This window comes from Arachis stenosperma, chromosome 10 (genome assembly GCF_014773155.1).
Source record: "Arachis stenosperma cultivar V10309 chromosome 10, arast.V10309.gnm1.PFL2, whole genome shotgun sequence".
NCBI lineage: Eukaryota > Viridiplantae > Streptophyta > Magnoliopsida > Fabales > Fabaceae > Arachis > Arachis stenosperma.
The window spans coordinates 41,697,482-41,709,456 of record NC_080386.1 but is presented as its reverse complement, the minus strand read 5'-3'; the positions used below and the strand labels follow the sequence as shown (position 1 = coordinate 41,709,456).

The following is an 11,975-nucleotide window of genomic DNA, read 5'->3' as shown; positions in this document are numbered from 1 at the left end:
TCAATTCTCCTAGGGAGGTGTTAATTTGCTCCCAATAGTCTTGTGGAGGAAAGTGCATCCCTTGAGGTATCACAGGAATCTCATGATGAGAGGGGTCTCTTGTTTGCTCCATCCTTTTCTTAGTGATGGGCTTGTCCTCATCAATAAGGATATCTCCTTCTATGTCCACTCCACCTAAATAACAGAGGTGACAAATGAGATGAGGAAAGGCTAACCTTGCCAAGGTAGAGGACTTGTCCGCCACCTTATAGAGTTCTTGGGCTATAACCTCATGAACTTCCACTTCTTCTCCAATCATGATGCTATGGATCATGATGGCCCGGTCTAGAGAAACTTCGGACCGGTTGCTAGTGGGAATGATTGAGCGTTGGATAAACTCCAACCATCCTCTAGCCACGGGTTTGAGGTCATGCCTTCTTAATTGAACCGGCTTCCCTCTTGAATCTCTCTTCCATTGGGCGCCCTCTTCACAAATATCAGTGAGGACTTGGTCCAACCTTTGATCAAAGTTGACCCTTCTAGTGTAAGGATGTTCATCTCCTTGCATTGACTCGGAGGTGGAAGCTTTTGCCTTCCCTTTCCTCTTTCTAGAGGTTTCTCCGGCCTTGGATGCCATAAATGGTTATGGAAAAGCAATGCTTTTACCACACCAAACTTAAAAGGTTTGCTCGTCCTCGAGCAAAAGAAGAAAGAAGAGAGTAGAAGAAGAAGAAATGAGGAGGAAGGGAGTGGCTTAGTGTTCGGCCAAAGAGGGGGAGAAGTGGTGTTTAGGTTGTGTGAAAATGAAGGGGTGAAGAAGGGTATATATAGGAGAGGGGGGCTCATGGTTCGGTCATGTATGGGTGGGTTTGGGAGGGAAAGTGGTTTGAATTTGAAGGGTGAGGTAGGTGGGGTTTTATGAAGGATGGATGTGAGTGGTAAAGAGAAAGATGGGATTTGATAGGTGAAGGGTTTTTTGGGGAAGAGGTGTTGAGGTGATTGGTGAATGGGTGAAGAAGAGAGAGAGTGGTGGGGTTGGTGGGGATCCTGTGGGGTCCACAGATCTTGTGGTGTCAAGGAAAAGTCATCCCTGCACCAAATGGCATGCAAAATCACGTTTTGAGCCATTTCTGGCGTTAAACGCCGGGCTGGTGCCCATTTCTGGCGTTTAACGCCAGGTTCTTGCCCTTTTCTGGCGTTTAACGCCAGTCTGGTGCCCCTTTCTGGCGTTAAACGCCCAGAATGGTGCCAGACTGGGCGTTAAACGCCCACCTGCTAGCCTCACTGGCGTTTAAATGCCAGCAAGTTCTCCTCCAGGGTGTGCTATTTTTCTTCCTGTTTTTCATTCTGTTTTTGCTTTTTCAATTGATTTTGTGACTTCTTATGATCATCAACCTACAAAAAAACATAAAATAACAAAAGGAAATAGATAAAATATAATATTGGGTTGCCTCCCAACAAGCGCTTCTTTAATGTCAGTAGCTTGACAGAGGGCTCTCATGGAGCCTCACAGATGCTCAGAGCAATGTTGGAACCTCCCAACACCAAACTTAGAGTTTGAATGTGGGGGTTCAACACCAAACTTAGAGTTTGGTTGTGGCCTCCCAACACCAAACTTAAAGTTTGACTGTGGGGGCTCTGTTTGACTCTGAATTGAGAGAAGCTCTTCATGCTTCCTCTCCACGGTGACAGAGGGATATCCTTGAGCCTTAAACACAAAGGATTCTTCATTCACTTGAATGATTAGTTCACCTCCATCAATATCAATCACAGCCTTTGCTGTGGCTAGGAAGGATCTGCCAAGGATGATAGATTCATCCATGCACTTCCCAGTCTCTAGGACTATGAAATCACTAGGGATGTAATGGTCTTCAATTTTCACCAAGACATCCTCTACAAGTCCATAAGCTTGTTTTCTTGAGTTGTCTACCATCTCTAGTGAGATTCTTGGAGCTTGTACCTCAAAGATCCCTAGCTTCTCCATTACAGAGAGAGGCATGAGGTTTACACTTGACCCTAAGTCACACAGAGCCTTCTTGAAGGTCATGGTGCCTATGGTGCAAGGTATGGAAAACTTCCCAGGATCTTGTCTCTTTTGAGGTAATTTCTGCCTAGACAAGTCATCCAGTTCTTTGGTGAGCAAAAGAGGTTCGTTCTCCCAAGTCTCATTTCCAAATAACTTGTCATTTAGCTTCATGATTGCTCCAAGGTATTTAGCAACTTGCTCTTCAGTGACATACTCATCCTCTTCAGAGGAAGAATACTCATCAGAGCTCATGAATGGCATAAGTAAATCCAATGGAATCTCTATGGTCTCATTTTGAGCCTCAGATTCCCATGGTTCCTCATTTGGGAACTCAGTGGAGGTCAGTGCACGCCCATTGAGGTCTTCCTCAGTGGCGTTCACTTCCTCTCCTTCCTCTCCAAATTCGGCCATGTTGATGGCCTTGCACTCTCCTTTTGGATTTTCTTCTGTGTTGCTTGGAAGAGTACTTGGAGGGAGTTCAGTAACTTTCTTGCTCAGCTGTCCCACTTGTGCCTCCAAATTTCTAATGGAGGACCTTGTTTCAGTCATGAAACTTTGAGTGGTTTTGATTAGATCAGAGACCATGGTTGCTAAGTCAGAGGGGTTCTGCTTAGAATTCTCTGTCTGTTGCTGAGAAGATGATGGAAAAGGCTTGCCATTGCTAAACCTGTTTCTTCCACCATTATTGTTGTTGAAACCTTGTTGAGGTCTCTCTTGATTCTTCCATGAGAAAGTTGGATGATTTCTCCATGAAGAATTATAGGTGTTTCCATAGGGTTCTCCTATGTAATTCACCTCTTCCATTGAAGGGTTCTCAGGATCATAAGCTTCTTCCTCAGATGAAGCATCCTTAGTACTGTTTGGTGCATTTTGCATTCCAGACAGACTTTGAGAAATCAAATTGACTTGTTGAGTCAATATTTTATTCTGAGCCAGTATGGCATTCAGAGTATCAATCTCAAGAACTCCTTTCTTCTGACTTGTCCCATTGTTCACAGGATTCCTTTCAGAAGTGTACATGAATTGGTTATTTGTAACCATTTCAATTAGCTCTTGAGCTTCTATAGGCGTCTTCTTCAGGTGAAGAGATTGATGAGCGGATAATTTGTACCCTTTTTGGCATTGTTTTTAGTATGTTTTTAGTATCTTTTAGTTAGTTTTTATTATATTTTTATTAGTTTTTAGTTAAAATTCACTTTTCTGGACTTTACTATGAGTTTGTGTGTTTTTCTGTGATTTCAGGTATTTTCTGGCTGAAATTGAGGGATCTGAGCAAAAATCTGATTCAGAGACTGAAAAGGACTGCAGATGCTGTTGGATTCTGACCTCCCTGCATTCGAAGTAGATTTTCTGGAGCTACAGAAGCCCAATTGGCGCGCTCTCAACGGCGTTGGAAAGTAGACATCCTGGGCTTTCCAGCAATATATGATAGTCCATACTTTGCCCAAGATTTGATGGCCCAAACCGGCGTTCAAAGTCACCCTCAGGAATTCCAGCGTTAAACGCCGGAACTGGCACCAAAATGGGAGTTAAACGCCCAAACTGGCATAAAAGCTGGCGTTTAACTCCAAGAAGAGTCTCTACACGAAAATGCTTCATTGCTCAGCCCAAGCAAACACCAAGTGGGCCCGGAAGTGGATTTTTTATGTCATTTACTCATCTTTGTACACCTTAGGCTACTAGTTTTCTATAAGTAGGACCTTTTACTATTGTATTAGACATCTTGGTAGCTATCTTTGAGTTTCATGCTATCTTAGATCATTTGGGAGGCTGGCCATTCGGCCATGCCTAGACCTTGTTCTTATGTATTTTCAACAGTGGAGTTTCTACACACCATAGATTAAGGTGTGGAGCTCTGCTGTACCTCGAGTATTAATGCAATTACTATTGTTCTTCTATTCAATTCCGCTTGTTCTTTGTCCAAGATATCACTTGTTCTTCAACTTGATGAATGTGATGATCCGTGACACTCATCATCATTCTCACTTATGAACAAAGTGACTGACAACCACTCTGTTCTACAAGCAACAAGGCTCTAGTGTTTATCTCTTGGATTCCTGATACACGATGCATGGTTGATCGCCTGACAACCGAGTGCTCGCCTGACAAACGAGCCAGCCATTCCGTGAGATCAGAGTCTTCGTGGTATAGGCGAGAACTGATGGCGGCATTCAAGAGAATCCGGAAGGTCTAACCTTGTCTGTGGTATTCTGAGTAGGATTCAATGATTGAATGACTGTGACGTGCTTCAAACTCCTAGCAGGCGGGGCGTTAGTGACAGACGCAAAAGAATCACTGGATTCTATTCCGGCCTGACCGAGAACCGACAGCTGATTAGCCATATGCTGTGACAGAGCATAGGAACATTTTCACTGAGAGGATGGGAGGTAGCCACTGACAACGGTGAAACCCTTGCATAAGCTTGCCATGGAAAGGAGTAAGAAGGATTGGATGAAGACAGTAGGAAAGCAGAGAGACGGAAGGGAAAGCATCTTCATACGCTTATCTGAAGCTCTCACCAATGATATACATAAGTATCTCTATCTTTATCTTTATGTTTTATTCATCATCTATACCCATTTGAGTCTGCCTGACTAAGATTTACAAGGTGACCATAGCTTGCTTCATACCAACAATCTCCGTGGGATCGACCCTTACTCGCGTAAGGTTTATTACTTGGACGACCCAGTGCACTTGCTGGTTAGTTGTGCGAAGTTGTAGTGATCACAATTTCGTGCACCAAAGATCCTCCAGCAGAGCTATCCAAAGACATCTTGGATAGTTCAGAAAGACCATCATAGAAAATACCTATGATGCTCCATTCAGAAAGCATGTCAGAAGGACATTTTCTGATTAATTGTTTGTATCTTTCCCAAGCTTCATAGAGGGATTTTCCATCCTTCTGTCTGAAGGTTTGGACTTCCACTCTAAGCTTACTCAATTTTTGAGGTGGAAAGAACTTTGCCAAGAAGGCATTGACTAGCTTTTCCCATGAGTCTAGGCTTTCTTTAGGTTGTGAGTCCAACCATGTCCTAGCTCTGTCTCTTACAGCAAAAGGGAATAGCATAAGTCTGTAAACCTCAGGGTCAACCCCATTAGTCTTGACAGTGTCACAGATTTGCAAGAATTCAGCTAAGAACTGATGAGGATCTTCCAATGGAAGTCCATGGAACTTGCAATTCTGTTGCATTAGAGAAACTAATTGAGGCTTAAGCTCAAAGTTGTTTGCTCCAATGGCAGGGATAGAGATGCTTCTCCCATAGAAGTCAGGAGTAGGTGCAGTAAAGTCACCCAGCACCTTCCTTGCATTGTTTGCATTGTTGTTGTTTTCGGCTGCCATGTCTTCTTCTTCTTTGAAGATTTCTGTTAGGTCCTTTACAGAGAGTTGTGCCTTAGCTTCTCTTAGTTTTCGCTTCAAGGTCCTTTCAGGTTCAGGGTCAGCTTCAACAAGAATGCTTTTGTCTTTGTTCCTGCTCATGTGAAAGAGAAGAGAACAAGAAAATGTGGAATCCTCTATGTCACAGTATAGAGATTCCTTGAGGTGTCAGAGGAACAGAAAAGTGGAAAGAAGAGGTAGAAGAATTCGAACTTAATTAGATGAAGTTCGAATTGTGCATTGAAAAGGAGTGGTACTCCATAAATAGAAGGATGTGGGAAGAGAGGAAGAAATTTTCGAAAATCAAGTGAAATATTTTGGAAACATTTTTGAAAAACTCTAATTGATTTTCGAAAATCAAGAGTGGAAAAGGAATCAAGTAGTTTTTGAAAAAGATTTTTGAAATTAGAAATTAAAAAGATATGATTAAAAACTTGTTTTGAAAAAGATGTGATTAAAAAGATATGATTGAAAAGTCATGCTTTTAAAAAGATATGATTGAAAAGATATGATTTGAAAACAATTTAAAAAGATTTGATTTTAAAAATTAATGACTTGCCTAACAAGAAAAGATATGATTCAAACATTAAACCTTTCTCAACAGAAAAGGCAACATACTTGAAATGTTCAATCAAATCATTAATTGTTAGCAAGTATCTTTGAAAAAGGAAAGAAATTGATTTTGAAAACATTTGATTGAAAAGATATGATTTGAAAAAGATTTGATTTTGAAAAACTTTGAAAACTTGAAAAAAAATTGATTTTGAAAACAAAATCCTCCCCCTTGTGCCATCCTGGCGTTAAACGCCTAGAATGGTATCCATTCTGGCGTTTAACGCCCAAAATGCTACCTTTTTGAGCGTTAAACGCCCAACCAGGTACCCTGGCTGGCGTTTAAACGCCAGTCTGTCATTCTTCACTGGGCGTTTTGAACGCCCAGCTTTTTCTGTGTAATTCCTCTGCAGTATGTTATGAGTCTTTAATTCTCCGTATTATTGACTTGAAAAGACACAAATGAAAAATATTTTTGGATTTTTTATAATAAGGAATAATCAAGATGCAACTAAAATCAAATAACAATGCATGCAAGACACCAAACTTAGCAGTTTGTATACTACTGACACTAATAAAATGTGAATGCATATGAGACACATAAACACTCAAGTCAAGAGAATTAAAAATCATAGCAATAAAATCATCAAGAACAACTTGAAGATTAATGAAGACACATGCATGAATGCAAAAAGAGCAGAAACATGCAATTGACACCAAACTTAAAATGAGACACTAGACTTCAAACAAGAAACATAAAATTATTTTTGGTTTTTATGGTTTTGAAAATTTTTTTTGTGTGCTTTTTTCTAAAATTATATGGAAATAGAAAATAAAGGTTTTAGAATTCTCAATTTGGATTCCAGGAATCATTGCAATGTTAGTCTAAGGCTCCGGTCCAGGAATTAGACATGGCTTCACAGCCAGCCAAGCTTTCAAAGAAAGCTTCGGTCCAAAACACTAGACATGGCCAATGGCCAGCCAAGCCTTAGCAGATCATTGCTCCAACAGCAAGATTGATAGAAATCAACAAGCTCTTGTGATGATAAGTTGAAACCTCGGTCCAATAAGATTAGACATGGCTTCTCAGCTAGCCAGACTTCAACAGATCATCATGAAACACTAGAATTTATTCTTAAGAACTCTGAAGAAAAAAAATACCTAATCTAAGCAACAAGATGAACCGTCAGTTGTCCATACTCAGAACAATCCCCGGCAACGGCGCCAAAAACTTAGTGTTGTTGCCGGATCAAAACTTGGCACTGTTATTGCAGGGAACAAATGCGAAACCGTAGTTAGGACATTTAATTCCCCGGCAACGGCGCCAAAAACTTGGTGCGCGAAATTGTGATCTCTACACAACTTTGCACAACTAACCAGCAAGTGCACTGGGTCGTCCAAGTAATACCTTACGTGAGTAAGGGTCGATCCCACGGAGATTGTTGGTATGAAGCAAGCTATGGTCACCTTGTAAATCTCAGTCAGGCAGACTCAAATGGGTATAGATGATGGATAAAACATAAAGATAAAGATAGAGATACTTATGTATATCATTGGTGAGAGCTTCAGATAAGCGTATGAAGATACTTTCCCTTCCGTCTCTCTGCTTTCTTACTGTCTTCATCCAATCCTTCTTACTCCTTTCCATGGCAAGCTTATGCAAGGGTTTCACCGTTGTCAGTGGCTACCTCCCATCCTCTCAGTGAAAACGTTCCTATGCTCTGTCACAGCATATGGCTAATCATCTGTCGGTTCTCAGTCAGGCCGGAATAGAATCCATTGATTCTTTTGCGTCTGTCACTAACGCCCCGCCTGCTAGGAGTTTGAAGCACGTCACAGTCATTCAATCATTGAATCCTACTCAGAATACCATAGACAAGGTTAGACCTTCCGGATTCTCTTGAATGCCGCCATCAGTTCTCGCCTATACCACGAAGATTCCGGTTAAAGAATCCAAGAGATAAACACTAGAGCCTTGTTGCTTGTAGAACAAAAGTGGTTGTCAGTCACTTTGTTCATAGGTGAGAATGATGATGAGTGTCACGGATCATCACATTCATCAAGTTGAAGAGCAAGTGATATCTTGGACAAAGAACAAGTGGAATTGAATAGAAGAACAATAGTAATTGCATTAATACTCGAGGTACAGCAGAGCTCCACACCTTAATCTATGGTGTGTAGAAACTCCACCGTTGAAAATACATAAGAACAAGGTCTAGGCATGGCCGTGAGGCCAGCCTCCCAAAGTGATCAAAAGATCTAAAGAAAAAGGTTCCAAAGATCAGCAGATTCTAAGATTGAAAGATGAAAATACAATAGTAAAAGGTCCTACTTATAGGAAACTAGTAGCCTAAGGTGTACAAAGATGAGTAAATGACATAAAAATCCACTTCCGGGCCCACTTGGTGTGTGCTTGGGCTGAGCAATGAAGCATTTTTCGTGTAGAGACTATTCTTGGAGTTAAACGCCAGCTTTTATGCCAGTTTGGGCGTTTAACTCCCATTTTGGTGCCAGTTCCGGCGTTTAACGCTGGGAATTCTGTGGGTGACTTTGAACGCCGGTTTGGGCCATCAAATCTTGGGCAAAGTATGGACTATCATATATTGCTGGAAAGCCCAGGATGTCTACTTTCCAACGCCGTTGAGAGCGCGCCAATTAGGCTTCTGTAGCTCCAGAAAATCCACTTCGAGTGCAGGGAGGTCAGAATCCAACAGCATCTGCAGTCCTTTTCAGTCTCTGGATCAGATTTTTGCTCAGGTCCCTCAATTTCAGCCAGAAAATACCTGAAATCACAGAAAAACACACAAACTCATAGTAAAGTCCAGAAAAGTTAATTTTAACTAAAAACTAATAAAAATATACTAAAAACTCAACTCAAACTACTAAAAATATACTAAAAACAATGCCAAAAAGCGTACAAATTATCCGCTCATCACCTTCATATGACCCTAACCCTTATCCACCACACCAACCACAATACGAACCATATGAATCATACATAGAACCACCACCTCAATACACACCATCTCCATATCCTTACCAAGAAGAACCACCTTCCTACCATGCACCCTTTCTCCAAAATAATGAACCCTCCTACCCACCCCAACCTCCACTAGATGACAACACCCTTAGTGTTATTCACCAAGGACAAACAGAGCTTCATACCACACTTGCCTCTATCACTAGTCTAACCTCTACACTCCAAAATCTTATATCCCGCATGGACCAACCCTCTACCTCCAATACTCAACCTTCAAGCTCTAGTACACCACCACCCTCTATGGAAGAACACCCACATCCATCAACCCAAGAGCAACATGATCCCAATTATGCTAGTGACATGAAACAAGAGAGAAGGGATCGTTTTAGGAACGCGATGGATCGGTTACATGCGGCCCTATTTCCAGAGGAGCAAGAGGAAGCCCAAAATGTAGAGGTAGGAGAGACCCTTGAAGATGAAAGAGTAGTTGAAGGAAGTTGTCATAGAAAGGAAATCATCAAGGAGGAGTATGATTTTATGCTAAAACAACTGGAGGAAGCCGTAATTATTGAAGAGGAAGAAGTGGTTGAAGACTTAGGAGATGCTGAACCTCCATGGGAAAGTCAAGTTATAGAATCTCCTTCAAAGATGTTTAAAATTGATGTTGAGGAGGGTGTACAACCTCCAAGGCATAGCCTGGTTGAAGACTTTAAAGAGGTTGATCAAGAGATGGACTCAATCATTGATGAATCCTTATCTACAATTGAATCCTCTCCCATTGGACTTGACATGGAGATTAAAGAAGAAGAAGCACAACCTCCCATGCCCTTGGAAAGTAGTGAAAAGGAGATTGAATTGAAAGAAAGCTACCTAGGAAGAGGTTAAAATTGAAGAAGCTTACAAAGAGGTGGAAGAATTCAAAGAAGAGCACAGGGGAGTGGAGCTTGCAAGATCATTAGAAACACCTCTCCCAATGCCATTACCATCCAACACAACGTTCAAGTGGTTAAAATTCATACCCTTGACCTTTACTTTCCCACTTGAATATGTGCTACCGGAGCCGGATGGTCAACTTAGAGCTCTCTGTGGCTTTAAGAGTAAGAGGGAGATGGTCAGTGGGAAGAGTTGTCCTGCAAGGTTCAATATGGTTGCATGCTCCAAATTGAAGTGTAAGGATTGGTGTAGAGCTCAAAGGAATGGGTCTAGAAGGTTGTTTGGATGTCTCTGTGAGAATATAAATTGCGAGCCACCCGGATGGAACAATGGTGACCCACAGGAAGACGGGTGAAAAAGCAAGGTTTGGGACTCTGGGATTCATTCTGATAATCAATACCCTTGGGGCCTTGTCACTTGCTTTAACTTGCTTGAAGGCTTTCTGCACCTAGTTTGGGATCCCAGAGGCTATTGGAAGAACAAACATTGGTGAAGATTCCTGGACGAGTTCAAGCACAAGCCACCATAACACAGAGTTCACAAAATGTCCAACTTAAGGACTTTAACTAAAAGTGCTAGGTGGGAGACAACCCACCATGGTATGATCGTTCTTTTATCTCTTCTTAGTTTTATTTTAGTAACTCTTCTCATTAGTGTTGCATATAGTCCACATTCTGCATTCTGCATATAAAAAAAAGTGGCAGAGAGTTGCGTGGGAGCAATACAAAATGTGTGCCAATCGCACAAGCATCACCACGCGCACGCGTCCCTCACGCGTGCGCGTCATTTTGAACATTTGGCACTTCATGCGTACGCATCAATGGCGCGCACGCGTGACCTAGGAAAATCGGCGTAAAGAGGTGTTAGGCCGAAAGTTGTGCTGGCCTGGTGCGGGCAATGTGCCCAAGGCACAAATTCACCCACGCGTACGCGTCCCTGACGCGTGTGCGCCATTTTCAAATTCTGACCACTCACGCGTACGCATCAATGACGCGCACGTGTCACATGTTATTTTGGCTCACACCCCAAGATAAACAGAGTGTTGTGCGAGAGCCACGTTGCCATCGCGCTAGTAGCACAAACATGGTCACGCGTCCGCATGACCGACGCTTACGCGTCACCTTCTTCTCTGCGCAATCCACGCGTATGCGTCGTACGCGTAACACACCCAGAACCCTGTGCAGCCCTGTTATCTTATCTTATCTTTCCAAATCCTAATTTCTTTCTCTTTTCTTCCTTCTTCTTTCTTTTCTTTCTTCACTCTTTTCTTCTTCTTATCATATTTTCTTCACCTCCCATTCTCCATTACCTCTCTTTCTCACCTTCTTCCCAAGGTTCTTCCTTTCTATTTTCTTTTTTCTTCTTCTTTTTACTTATTTCTTTTTGCATTATTCTAATTGGTGTTAGAAATCTAAATTGGGTGATTATTCTCCTATAATTGCTTGTGGATTATTAAGGAATAGTTTGACAATTATTATTAATTATTTTTGGGTTGCTTGCATGTTTTTCGTTTTAATTCTTTCCCTATTACATTATAATTACATGGATTGTCCTAAGTTAGGTGGAAAGTTTAGGTTAATTAAGGATTCAGATTTTAGTCCACTTGATCAAATACAATCCTACCTTAACCTTGACTCCATTACAACCCTTAAAAGACCTCTTGATATGTGTATCTGTGCATTAAACTTTTGTTGATTAGTAGAAGAAGAGCAAGTCTTAGAAAGCAAGATTAGTAGAGAATTGAGAGAATCGAACCTTAAACACCTGAGCGATTAGAGTGTATACACTTCCAGTGAGGGTTCGATGCTCGATTCTTTGTTCCCGGCTTTCATGAGCTATTTTCTTCTGCAAGTCTATTTGTACTTCATTTTTATGATTTGAATTAGTGAAATCCAGTTCATATTTGTTCTTGAAAGGTTTATTTACTTTTAACCAAGTAGGTAAAAGCATTTTGCACGTAGTTGCATTCATATAAATAGGTTGCATTTCATACATCCTACCATTCCTCTTCACTCTTTTAGTTATCTTGAGCTTAGCATGAGGACATGCTAATGTTTAAGTGTGGGGAGGTTAATAAACCACTATTTTATGATTTATATTATGCTCAATTGAGTGGTTTCTATCAAGTC

At 41.3% G+C, this 11,975-nt stretch overlaps 1 non-coding gene across 1 annotated transcript; it reads left to right on the top strand.

The window, feature by feature from the left end:
• The first annotated feature begins 4,832 nt into the window (after positions 1 to 4,832).
• On the top strand, positions 4,833 to 4,940 carry LOC130958996 (small nucleolar RNA R71). The gene has a single exon (XR_009078094.1). It is a non-coding gene; the product is annotated as a small nucleolar RNA R71 (small nucleolar RNA).
• Positions 4,941 to 11,975: the final 7,035 nt, after the last annotated feature.